The sequence below is a fragment of the Alosa alosa genome, chromosome 18 (genome assembly GCF_017589495.1).
Source record: "Alosa alosa isolate M-15738 ecotype Scorff River chromosome 18, AALO_Geno_1.1, whole genome shotgun sequence".
Classification (NCBI taxonomy): Eukaryota; Metazoa; Chordata; class Actinopteri; order Clupeiformes; family Clupeidae; genus Alosa; species Alosa alosa.
In genome coordinates, this window is record NC_063206.1 from 24,312,085 (window position 1) to 24,324,420 (window position 12,336).

The 12,336-nt window shown below is 43.4% G+C and overlaps 1 protein-coding gene across 3 annotated transcripts in view; it reads right to left on the bottom strand.

Moving 5' to 3' along the window:
- The window catches only part of macrod2 (mono-ADP ribosylhydrolase 2), a 522,252-nt gene that overhangs the window by 229,222 nt on the left and 280,694 nt on the right, over positions 1 to 12,336 (bottom strand). The gene's annotated exons all lie outside the window — the stretch shown is intronic.

Sequence of the window (12,336 nt, forward strand, 5' to 3'; positions counted from 1 at the left end):
ACACAGCCCGATTAAGTGACAACAATTCTGAAATATAATGCAGACATAGTGGCTTTCTAGAGAAAGTGTCAGACATTTTTTTATGTCCGCAATGTATTTTAAGTCTACTCTATGCTAATTTTAACACATTGTGTGTCATTGTGTGTCAGCCTCACACACAAACACATACACACACTGTACCCACACAAATACAGAGAGAGAGAGTGTATGTGTGTGTGTGTGTGTGTGTGTGTGTGTGTGTGTGTGTGTGTGTGTGTGTGTGTGAGAGAGAGAGAGAGAAAGAGAGAGAGAGATAGGGTAAAGAGAGAGAGATTGGGGTGGGCATGAGAGCGTGAGGCAGGGCTGTTGGGGTGGACATGAGGGCATAAGGCAGGGCCAAGACAAGCCAAGTCTCCATCTTCCATAACTGATGAATCAAAATGACAACACATTTAGAGTTTTACAAGCAATCAAACAAAAACAATGGAATTCTAATCGCGATCAAAATCGTTGTTTTTACCCGTTTGCATATGAAACAGCAGCAGACGCACTACTGCACTAATTAGGAAAGTTCCAATGAATCACAGCTAAGGAAGAATTCAGCCAGAGTTCTCCCGCCCCCCAACACTACCACACACATACACACATTTTGCATTTCATTACATTACCTGTGAAAGGCTTTCACATTTGACTGAGATAATTTTTTTTAATTCACCAGGGACTGGTGATGCATATAACCTTCTCAATATAACAGCCATAAAAGAGCTTCTGCACGTTGTGTCAAGTGATATACGAGGACGCGTGTTTTGCACACCACTGAAAAGAAACTGTTAGCTCTGGCAGAAAAATGATATACATTTCTTTAATGAGGTGTCGTGATTGCTCAGCAAGACGTTTGTGCATACCGTACCTCCAGCTGTAGTTACCCTACCTACCGGTACACCTCCAACTCCTACTTGATGAAGTTTTTGGCCATGATAAAGGAGCACACACAAGTCATACTGTGAACGGAACGTCACCATGTCTGGTTGGAATCATATTCACACCGCACCTGTCCTGCAGATGTGTCAACTGAACTGCATGAGTAGGCCCATCTCTAGCTACCACTCAGAGAGACTGTTCCCTTTCTTTTTTCAATTATTGACTTATATTTTGTGACTGTTGTCTTTTAACATGCACTGTTGCATGGGCATACTGGCTACTGTTGCCATGGTGGCCTTGAAGCTGTGGAGGCAAGAGGAGTAAAGTGTGAAGATGACTTACCTGGACGGGTCAAAGAGAGAGAGAGCGCCGTGGACAGTCACATCAACCAGAACAGCACATAGAGGGGAAGGAGACAACAGACAAGGAACACGCTCAGCATACAGACAGTATAAAAAGCATAGACATTATCGACAACTACACTATGGACAACACTGCAGGAAGCAGGAAAGCAGTTTATCCAGTGGAGAAAGGGAGTTTCAAAGCCAGCTATGACAGGCTTGTGTAATCTTTGAGTAGAAAAAGCAAACACACACCGAAAGTAGGAATTACATTGTTTTTTGAGGTGCTGGTCACGGGATACGTACTATTCTGAACAGAAGAAGGCCGCACACTATAGCAGCTCATATGCCAATAGTTTAATAAAAAAATAAAAATGAAAAAATGGACTATGGACTTTCTCAAGTCTTACAAGGCTTGCGTAATCTATCTGTTGGGCTTTGTTTATGTAATTATTAATAAAGAGGATAAAACAACAGCCTTGACACGAGGAGCCACGAGAGACGACAGCGTTCCCTAAACAGAAGGACAGAGCATCCACATTCTGGCTCGCCAATCCCTCCCTTGCTGAAAATTGATAACAGATGCCCCAGGCAGGACAAACAAATCCCTAAATTGGGGACCATCTGATACGGAGTAATGTCTGGACTGTGCAATCCGGCCTCCAAACTGCGGGTAAGATAAGCGTTTAACAGGACGCAGATGGGGGGAAAATAGTGCTCAATTTTGCCCTTAATTTCAGATAGTTTCCCTTCCGGCGGTGAAATCTGCTTCTGTGTGTGTGTGTGTGACAACACAGGCCCCTCGTCTTTTCAAACACAAAAGCCGTCGCCTTCCCATGATCCATCAAGACAAGCCCGAGTCTGTCACAGCCCTCAGCCAGAGGAAGCTAATGAGCATTAACTGGACGTGTCGTCAGACACGAAGCTGCTTCTCCTCCGAGCGAAACATGCCGGCTTGCCAGAGTAGACAGAAATAGCTACCATTTCGCCAGGAAAATGTATGCTGCTTGCACCATGGATTATATAAAGCATCACATACTCCTGCAATAGCTTTAAGCCTGTTAAATTGTCTATTTATTTATTTGGTGTAGATTTGTTAAGCTGTCTGTGATAAGGTTTGGTACACATAATGAGCTTGGATATTAAATGGAGCTAAGTGTCAACTATTATTATCTGAGTTTTACCTGGATCCCTTATTTTTAGAACCTATTTTTAGAACCATTTTTAGAACATATGATTCGCTGATTATTATTAGAACCACATACTGTATGATTCGCTGATTATTATTAGAACCACATACTGTATGATTCGCTGATGAGATGTACAAGAACCAAGACAAAACAATAACTCTGAAAGTTTGTCAGGGTTTCTCAGTAAAAAGGGTCAAAATGTTCATTGGATTTGCAGATCATGATAGAACCAACTATGCGAAACACACCTACACACCTACGCACAAACAGGTTGTGTCTCTTTTCTTTTTTCAATCTGATGTAACCCACCACCACATAAATGCACCAGGACTCGTACTACTGACTGGCATGTTTGTCAAACATCACACAACAATGCAGGTTTCACCCATGAGGTCTCTGCAGCAGCTCTCACTGTGTGTGTGTGTGTGTGTGTGTGTGCGTGTGTGTGTGTGTGTGTGTGTGCGTGTGTGTGTGTGTGTGTGTGTGTGTGTGTACCATAAAGAGGAGCGGCTCCGTTTTCTTCAGTGACTCATACCCCCAAGACAGGAAGTGAGACGTGAGACGCTGACGTCCCCCTTCCGAAAGTGCAAGCACCCCAGGGTGACGTGGAGAGCCGAAAGGCTATTACATGGTCACACACTGCTCCTGTGACATGACGTGATGTGAATGGGGAAACTCCAAATACCTCCTGACTACCTACAACAATGCCCTCCACCTCCACCTCCACCGCGGTCAGATAAACACCGAGGTGCTAATGTGAACACGGCGACACACACACACACACACACACACGGATGCTTTTTTGTGTTGATGCAATCTATTCCACATCTGAATGGCGCCTGAAAACAAAATGACGTTTTTTACTTGGTAATCAAATGACCGTTGATGTAACCCTGACATGGTGCACGGGATGGATGAGCACAGGAGGGATGGTTGGAGGGGACCCACAGATGTCTGTGTTGTCAACAACAGCCCTCCATTAAGGCACTCCATTTAAAAGCCCTAGCACCACCGAACCACATCAAGCCTGCTAACAACTGCGTCTCTCTAACCAGATGTGGGGGGACATTGGTTTGGCTAGGCCTTGGGTAAGGCACAAATTAGTGAAATTAAGCACTGATGCATGCATGCAGGCATGCACAAACACATACACACACAATCCCACAATTTCAGCCTGCCACCAAATCTGTGGAAAATACCTTGTTTAATGGGCTTTCAGAGTGTTCCTCTGCCAAGGGTGGGAGAGACCGTTGCGTTTATGTCAGCAGATGTGAGCGCATGTTTGAAACACGCCGCTGATTGATTTCGACTGCTGGAGAAATCAGAGCGCAGAGCGATCCCGGATCACTCAGTGGAAACACTGGCGGAATAAAACAGCACGTCCTCCCTGACATAAACGCCGCACTTCAAATGCTCAGATCCAGCTCACTGCAACTTTAAAAACACACTCAACTGGGACTTTGTTTATGAGGGTTTAGGGAAATTCAGCGTTAATGTACTCACACACCGGTAGAGGCCTGTTTGCTAGTTGGCATGTTCTCGAGCCACTTTAGACCTTTTTCCACAAGACACTGCCAATTACACCACTACCACAGACCTTCCATTATGTAAAAAAAACCCTCCATTTTTGATCACATTAGCATCAACAAATCCCCACACACTGTAACTCTCAAAAATCTGGCTACAGTATATAGTCAAAGGTTATATAAAGTGAAGTACACTGAAGTAGAAACTCCAGAAACTAATAGGGTATACAAGTTTAAAAGGCCTCAGAGAAAAAGACCAGCGTAATTCTCCAGTTGAACTGTCAAGTTGAATACATTCTGAGATTGCTCTCCCTTGTCTCTCTCCTTCTCTTTCTTCAAAATAGACACACTAGACAAAAGACTCCTTTTAACAGCTAACTGGCTACTCTGAGGACTCTGGATCCCACTCAACAAGGCAACAGTTAGTGTGTAGGTGGCCGCGTTATTCTCCTGACCATCATCAGGGTCACTTCGGTTGTAAAGCAGGGTGACAGCCAGCAGCACGCCGCAGAAGTTGTTTTGGTGACTGGGCAAAGGAGGCGTTTTGGCGATCCGATGACTAAATGAAATCCTCCTAATGGCCAGCACCTCCTGGGAGGAACGGTCATGGCGATCATCATTAGAAGAGGACCTGGCGGAGCCCCTGCAGGTAATTAACGGCCAAGGCAACGGCAACCGTCAGAGGACATGACACAACACTGGTCATAACCTACCTATTGCTCGTGCTAATTAGCAACATTTATGCTAACACTAACTCATTAATGCCAATCCATCTAATCAACACTAACAAATCTCACATTTCATTTGCTTATTCCTCAGTTTCTAAAATTTTTTTTTAAAATAAATAAATGTAGTTTAGCTCCTCTGCATTTTCTCATTTACTGAGTCACTGCTTAAAGCACTTGCCTGCTGTTTGCATCTCCCCGCGTCCCTTGATATGTGTTTTAATTGCGAACGTCCATGTGTTGCACTGATGAGCTAAGCAGCAGGAGGTCGGTCGGTGGCAGGCTGCTGAGGAACGCTGGCTCCATGGAAATGATGGAACCGTTAAGTATGTGTTGCCACACCTCTCTCTGTGTGTGTGTTGTGGTGGGTATGTGTCCAAACACTTGAGCGGTCATGGCGTGCAGCTTGTTTGTTTACTTGTTTACTTGCTTGGACGGTATGCTTGCTCAAACGCATGATAATACTGAGACCCTGCGAGTGGATGGGTGTGTGGGTACACAAGCATGTCTCTGTGGGATTTACAGAGACTGTAGAGACTCTGTTAGAATGATGCATTAACACACTGGGGAACACATATGAGGATTAATGAACGCCCCTCGTGTAGCTTTTGCAAACTACATGCAGCATCAAATTAAATAAGGCATGAAACAACTTGTGCATTAATACAGTTTATATTAGACACAGGAAATACTAGACTATAACAGATCCAATCTGGTTTTAGCCACTTACCAGCCAAACATTATATCATCTCTCTAAATCAATAATTTCACTTAACAGCCAAACATAACAGCTGTAAAAATTGCTAAATGGTTTCCATGTCAACAACAGTAAGTCCCAACTAATAAACATGAAGAAGAACGTAGCACCATACATGAGCTCACTGTCCATACTGTAGGTGCTAACTGTGGCATAACTGGACTTAATTATGGCCTCTACTTTCCACACCACACAGCATGTGGGGCAAAGCACATTTCATAGCCTACTCCAGTTTTATTCATTAAATGTTGAATCCATAGAAAAAAAAGCTTTATTCTCTGTTACCACCGCGAGCCTGTCTAATGCATTCTGTCTTATTCATTATTGTTGGGGCTGATTAAAGCCTTGGAATTCCATGCATAGCAACTAGTACTGCTGAAAAACAAACTTATTTCGTCAGGCGCATTATACTACCATGCATTTACACCTGAGCTCCATTCCCAAAACATCCATCCCATTTCAGACCTCACAATGTGTTTAATTCGTAATTTTCTAAAGATAGCACTGGCAGAATTTCCAGAAGAATATGGAGCATAGTGAAGAGACGCAAATGTAAGCTCTCCTGTTTTAATGGTATGCAGCACCACACAAAATTATGCAAAGTAATTTAAAGCATAGAAGCCAAGAATTTCATATGTGATCTATACCTCCTTTTAAAAAAATATATACCATAAAATTACGACAATTTTATGCCAGTGACTGGCAGGTGTGTGGGAACACACACACACACACACACACACGTCTATTAACACACAAGACAAGTATCATCTCCAACATCTATAATTCCTGGGTTTGGAAAAGTGGAGTCACCACGTGCCGCTCTAACATGGAGGCAAGCGCTATTAGAGGCCTCTCCCCTCTCAAGGCAATCTGATTCTGCAGGCAGCTTGATCAGTTCGGGATGTAAACACATTTGACACAACTGCTCAATTTAACCTGCTTCATTAGACATGTGCGCACTCACTCTCCAAGCGTGGGTGGTGTCACAATCGGTGGATGGGTTCCACCTGCGTCCTGTCACATCTATCTCCATGGCGACACTAACACACCTCAATGTGCAGTCCCATCTTAAAATGAACAGCCTCCCACCCATCCACCCACCCAGTTGCAACCTCCATGCCAAGTACCGTCTTTTGAAGGACCTTCAAAGACAGCTCAGCTGCATAGGCACCAAGGTGGAAAATCTGCTCATGTGAGATGAGACATCTGAGAGCATTCAGGTTAAAGGAGAAATCCGGCGAGTTTTCACATAGATCTCCATTTCTTGAGGTCACTGCGTATTGTGGTTACGAAAAAACAACAACAAAAAACAATCAGTTTTACCTAGCTCGAGTTACTACAGCCAGCAGCTAACGCACCCAGGCAGCTACAGCACTACACCCTGGGGGGCATGTCCATGAGCTCCCATGTACATGCCCCCAAAGAGTAGCACTGTAGCTGTCTGGCTGTAGCAACTCGAGCTAAGTAAAACTCATTATTTTCGTTTTTTTCATACCTTTAACATGATATGAAAGTCATACCTAAAATGTACACTTAAAGCCAGTCGTTGTTCTGCTTTTGTATTCTGGTATTCCACCAAATCTCGTACTTGGTGTCTACTTAGCATCAACTGTCTGGATATCATTCCTTTCATTGAATATGCAAATGACCTTTTCTTTACCCCTTGAGTTAAGAGCTATTATGGATTTGCTTCATATTTGAGCTTTTTTTACAGGAAATGTATAAAACACAATAAAGAAGAGCGATGAAATTCATCTCCATCCTCTTTGTGTGATTTTTCTTCGATATCCACTTCAAAGCACTCTAGGGCCCCGGCCACACTTTGCATTGTGTGAGGCTGGCTTGCCTCAGTCTTGCTTTTTAGTCCTTTCTTCTCTTTGAATACATACTGTTTGTAGAACTGGACACCGGACTGCAAAATATCCAGAGCAAACAGGTTGAAGTCGCCACACTAGAAAAGTGTGTCAAATGTGTGTCTCAAATGTGTGTCACAAGGAGAACTTACTCAAAGGCTTTCATTTCAAACACACACACGCACAGACACACACACACACACACGTCATATGACATTTCCTCCCTTTTGTGCTTTTAGAAAGAAGGCGACACGTCTCAGGTAGTAGTGGTGGAGTGGAACGCATGACCAATCACTTTGGGCGCCTGTGAATGGATGAGGTGGGCACTAGGACCCCAAAGACGGCTACAGCTGGGACTTCTTGGGGAAAGCCTTTCAAAAAGAAATGAGTGGGTGACAGAAAATGGGAGGACAGAGGTGGGAGAGTCTTGTTGAGTTCTCACCAGAACAGAGGGTCTGTCAGGACTCAGGACCGCATGAAGTGACAGATAATTCTGGCAGCCATTAAATAAAACTCAAGGAACTCAGAGGAAACTGTCCTGAGAAAAGTGCCCTATCATCGGCTCATCAAGGGCACTTTGTCTTTCTGCAGTGAACAGAGAACCACCCTTTAGAGACAGTCAGTGAACCTTGCAAAGTTGGCTCTATTCACTATGCACCGAGTTTAAGAAGTGGGAGAATGCTTCACCCTCAGAATGCAGAACATGCCGGAATGCTATCTGACATCCACATTAATACATGGCACACAACATTGACATTCAGACTAGGGCAAAGCAGACATTTTTTTACATACTGTAAAAATGAGCAGCCATTGATCTGTGGGACAGATCGGCTGGCTGTCGGAACGAAACAAGTGTTTCATCATTCAGCAGAGAAACAAATGACTTCTGGGAAATTTCTATCACATCTACACCCTTGCCTTTCCGTACAAAAGACGTTTGAGGAGTAAGCGACAAAAATGACACTTTAGATCAGGGAAATGTTAGGACAGGTTTAGGAAAACCCTTACCTCACAGTGGTGAAGTAAAGCGTGGTGTCATATCAAGGCATTTGGGTTTGTGTAGTCAGGGGAAGGCATTTGTCAAATCCAATGAAAAATATATGCCGCTAACTACAATTTCCTCACGTAAGTATTAAAATGGCACTTTTTAACACGCCTCCACTCAATCAACACAGTGGAACTTACATTCTCCTCACATTTGCCTGGGTAATAGAAGGCTTTTCATCTTGGGCTGGAAAACTGTCAGAAGAGAGACATTGGGAGCATTTCATTTTGCTTGGTGCCAGCAGAGAAGCACGTAACATTTCTGCCCTCTTGAAGAAAGGCTAATCTGTCACTGAAATGAGTGTGCTTGTGCATGCTTGGGTGCCCAGGTGTGTGTATATGTGTGTGTGTGTGTGTGTGTGTGGGTGTGTGTGTGTGTGTGCTCGTTGGGAGGATTGAAAGAGACAGAAAAGGAGAAGGCAGGAAGGGAGGAGGGGAATAAACATGAAGGTGAAAATAAAAATGTTTAATTTGAGAACTGGATATTACAGGCAATGTTTGGTTACAAAGACAGTGACTTATAAGGCACACATACACCGAATGTTCTGCAACCAATGCATTCATATAAAAATGACCAAGAACCAATGCTTTTCATACCGGACCAACACTGTGGCTCAAAATGGGAGGAAACACGATAAACAAAAAGGCAGTAATCTGCATCTTTTAAGCAAAAAAGAAAAAAACTAATAAAACTCTTCAATCACATGCTGTGGATTTCATCGCGCAGGAGAGAAAAAAAAAACTCCACACATTTACATTTCAAATGGTTTTCATTTGCAATCTCCCTCAATCAAAACATACTGCAATTTAATTAAACAATTATTTGTTCCATCCCCCAAGCCCCTGGCCTTAATCCTGAGAGAAATATTATAACAGTTGAGCTGCTTTGACTTAAATCAATAATAGTATGCCATACTTTTAAACTTTTCATTACACTATTAAACAACTTCCTTTATTTCTACAGCAGCAGTGCTACGTGATACAGCATATTCTGCATCCTCACTGGGCTCCATAAAGAGACAGACCAGGAATAAAAACCTTTTCTTCCCTCATTACCCAAGACCAGGCTTGGAATTTCAACAAACACATTGTGAAACTTAAAGCCCAAATTTGGACGCATGTCGAAATTTGCTGCAAATTCAAAACCGGATTACTCTGGAACGGCTAACTGTACAGGGGACTGCTTTACACCTTTGTGTTCGGTAAGGTCTACTGTTTATTTTGATATATGATTTGTTATGTGTTGAACGAAGGGTTCGTGAAGTATTCCACCGAGATGAATGGGTAGGGAGATGTACCCTAGAATGTATGATTCAATTTAATTTAATCATATTATTTACTTGTCTCGCGAACCGTTCACCACAGCAATTAGCGACTAACATAGTTTAAAAACTGAGAAAAAGCTCTTTCATGTGATGTATTTGTGATGTCTGTATGATTAGTAGGCTACTTCGCGTGAGTAGTTCAACTGAAAAGAATGGGTGAATTTGGACGGACTTTCTTTCTTGCCGTGACTTTCTCCACTGCGTAAAAGACTAGTAAATTAATTTGCTCTGTGAATGCTAAGATTATAGGCTAATAAAATATGCTATTAGTCGGACGCAAACCAGAATATTGAAAGAAGGGGGCACCAAGGCCACAGTGGCCTGTAAACCTCTGATTTTCAAAGGGGCATCACGACTTAAGGGGCCATGGCCGTTGTGGCCGCTGTGAAATTCCTACCCTGCCCAAGACCCACAAACACAAAAGATGAAACGCAAACCTGCGTGGTGCTTACCTCACAATCGCACAGGCCTCCATAAATAAACATTATTGTGACCGTAATCATATACACAACCTAAAACCCTATGGTCAAAAGGCTCATAATTAAAATATGATTGGAGGTAATAAGGCGCTCCTTTGGGAACAGTATATTTATACTAAAGATGGAGGAGAAACTGCTAGAGACAGCAAGCACAGGAACACCTACTGTAGGCTTTCTACAGTAAAAAAGCATATGCACCCATTTTATTTTAACAGTGGTCTCCAAAGACTAAAACGTCCTTAGACATCACCCAATAGACACAGAATTCAAATACACACATCAAGCTGATTTAATATATCCGCAGGCAGTCCTGCTCCAGCCCAAGGCTCTGAAATAGACAGACACAGTTAGAGACAGAAGGAGAGAAAGAGAGAGAGAGAGAGAGAGAGAGAGAGAGAGAGAGAGAGAGAGACAGACAGACAGACGCATACACACATACCTCTCTCTGGAGTTCTTCTAAACCTGCTTTACCATCACTTTTTGATATTCAGGGGAAGAACAAACTGGACTGAAGCTCACTTTCCCCTCTCATGTATTTGCAAAGGACTTCAAATTAGCATTGAGCTTATTAATCTGCAAACAGACTTCTTGTGCCCTCAAGGATACGCTTCAGATTTTTCTCCACTTTCTCATGTAAACAATGTGGTTTGATGACAGAATGACAGAGGACCAAGATAACCCCCCGCATAAAATACTTGTCAACATCTATCAATCACATTTCAACTACCCACGCGTGCATTCCTGTGTAATAGAAAGACAACATGCCAGTTAACAGGCGGCTTTATTGAATAGGAACTTCAATTACTGTTCCAATATAATTCAATTATGTGTTGATAGAGGAACTAGTCAGAAAAGGAGTAATAGGTTCATTAATGGCAATGTATGGCAAAAACACTTTGGGGACCCTGCTTGAAATGCCAGACAGCATCCCAGATTTAAAAACTCTGCTTCTGGAAGTTAGTGCTTTGTTAGTGAATTTCTGCAACTCAGACACTGGCGAGACACTCTACCCTGCAGGTGTTAATATTAAAGAGATGACACTCGCAGAAGACCCCAGACTTCTCCCGGGATACTGGCATTAATAAGCCGGATGACATGAGGCTTAATCTGGCTGCAGAATCAGCTTTTTAACAAGTTATGTATTTATTACACACACACACACACACACACACACACACGCACACGCACACGCACACGCACACACATTTTTGTTGGAATTATCTCTCACACTTTTTCCCCCCAAGCAGAAACATATTGATCAATATTTGTCTTGAGTGGGACTGTGGAATCTAAATTGCTTTCCTAAAACTTCAATCAATGCCCTCCCGCCTGTGTACTGTCACTGGTGAAGAGCAGCCAGCAACAGCTTCCCATTTCTGTTTCGTTGTTTACCAACGGCCAAGGTCAGACAAGTGACAAGCCCAGAGGTGCTCGATGGCAGATTCATTTCTCAAGAATATCCCTAAACTCCCCTCCAAAAGGTCACTCATTAGCCAGGCCAACAGGACACCGCACTCACTCGCCAGGCACCACCTATCAAAGAGTGATGGGTAAAGAGCCTTAGATGTCATCTCCCAGGGTTAGGCCCATTCGCTTCTAACACAGACCCAATAAGTGAGTGGATCTATTAGACGCCCATTTTGCAGGGGTTAATTTAAGGGCGCCCATGTTGCTTCGTGGAAACGAAGGAGGCGATGCATAATTCAGAACCTCCGCTGGAGTTCGGCTCTGAAGCTCTAATTGCCCTCTTATCACCGCTACAACCCGGGGAACATTGGATAGCCATTGTTAAGGTTGCTTGAACTGTCAGTCTATCAGGTTGAAGGCTTCGCTAAAAGGGTTGACGATTAGCTGTTAGGTTGAGTTACAGTGCACAAGTGCAGGGGGAGAGAGCCTGACACAGCAGAAGATGTTTATCTGGAGGGCCACAACAAAGGCCACACGGACCTGGCAGGGGAGACAGAGACGCAAAGCCCTGAGGAGTGTAACAGGTGCCGTATATCACAGAGGGGGCCAAGATGGTGGTCAGCCAAAGCTAGCCGCTGCCCCAAGGAATGCCAGACAGCCGAGGCCCTGTCATTATCTGTAATGAGATAATCACGCACACTACTGCAGGTGCACACTGCAGGTCATTTAGTTTGGAGCAACCATATTTAACGATGCAAATACAAAGCAGGCAAAATATTATACTCACAG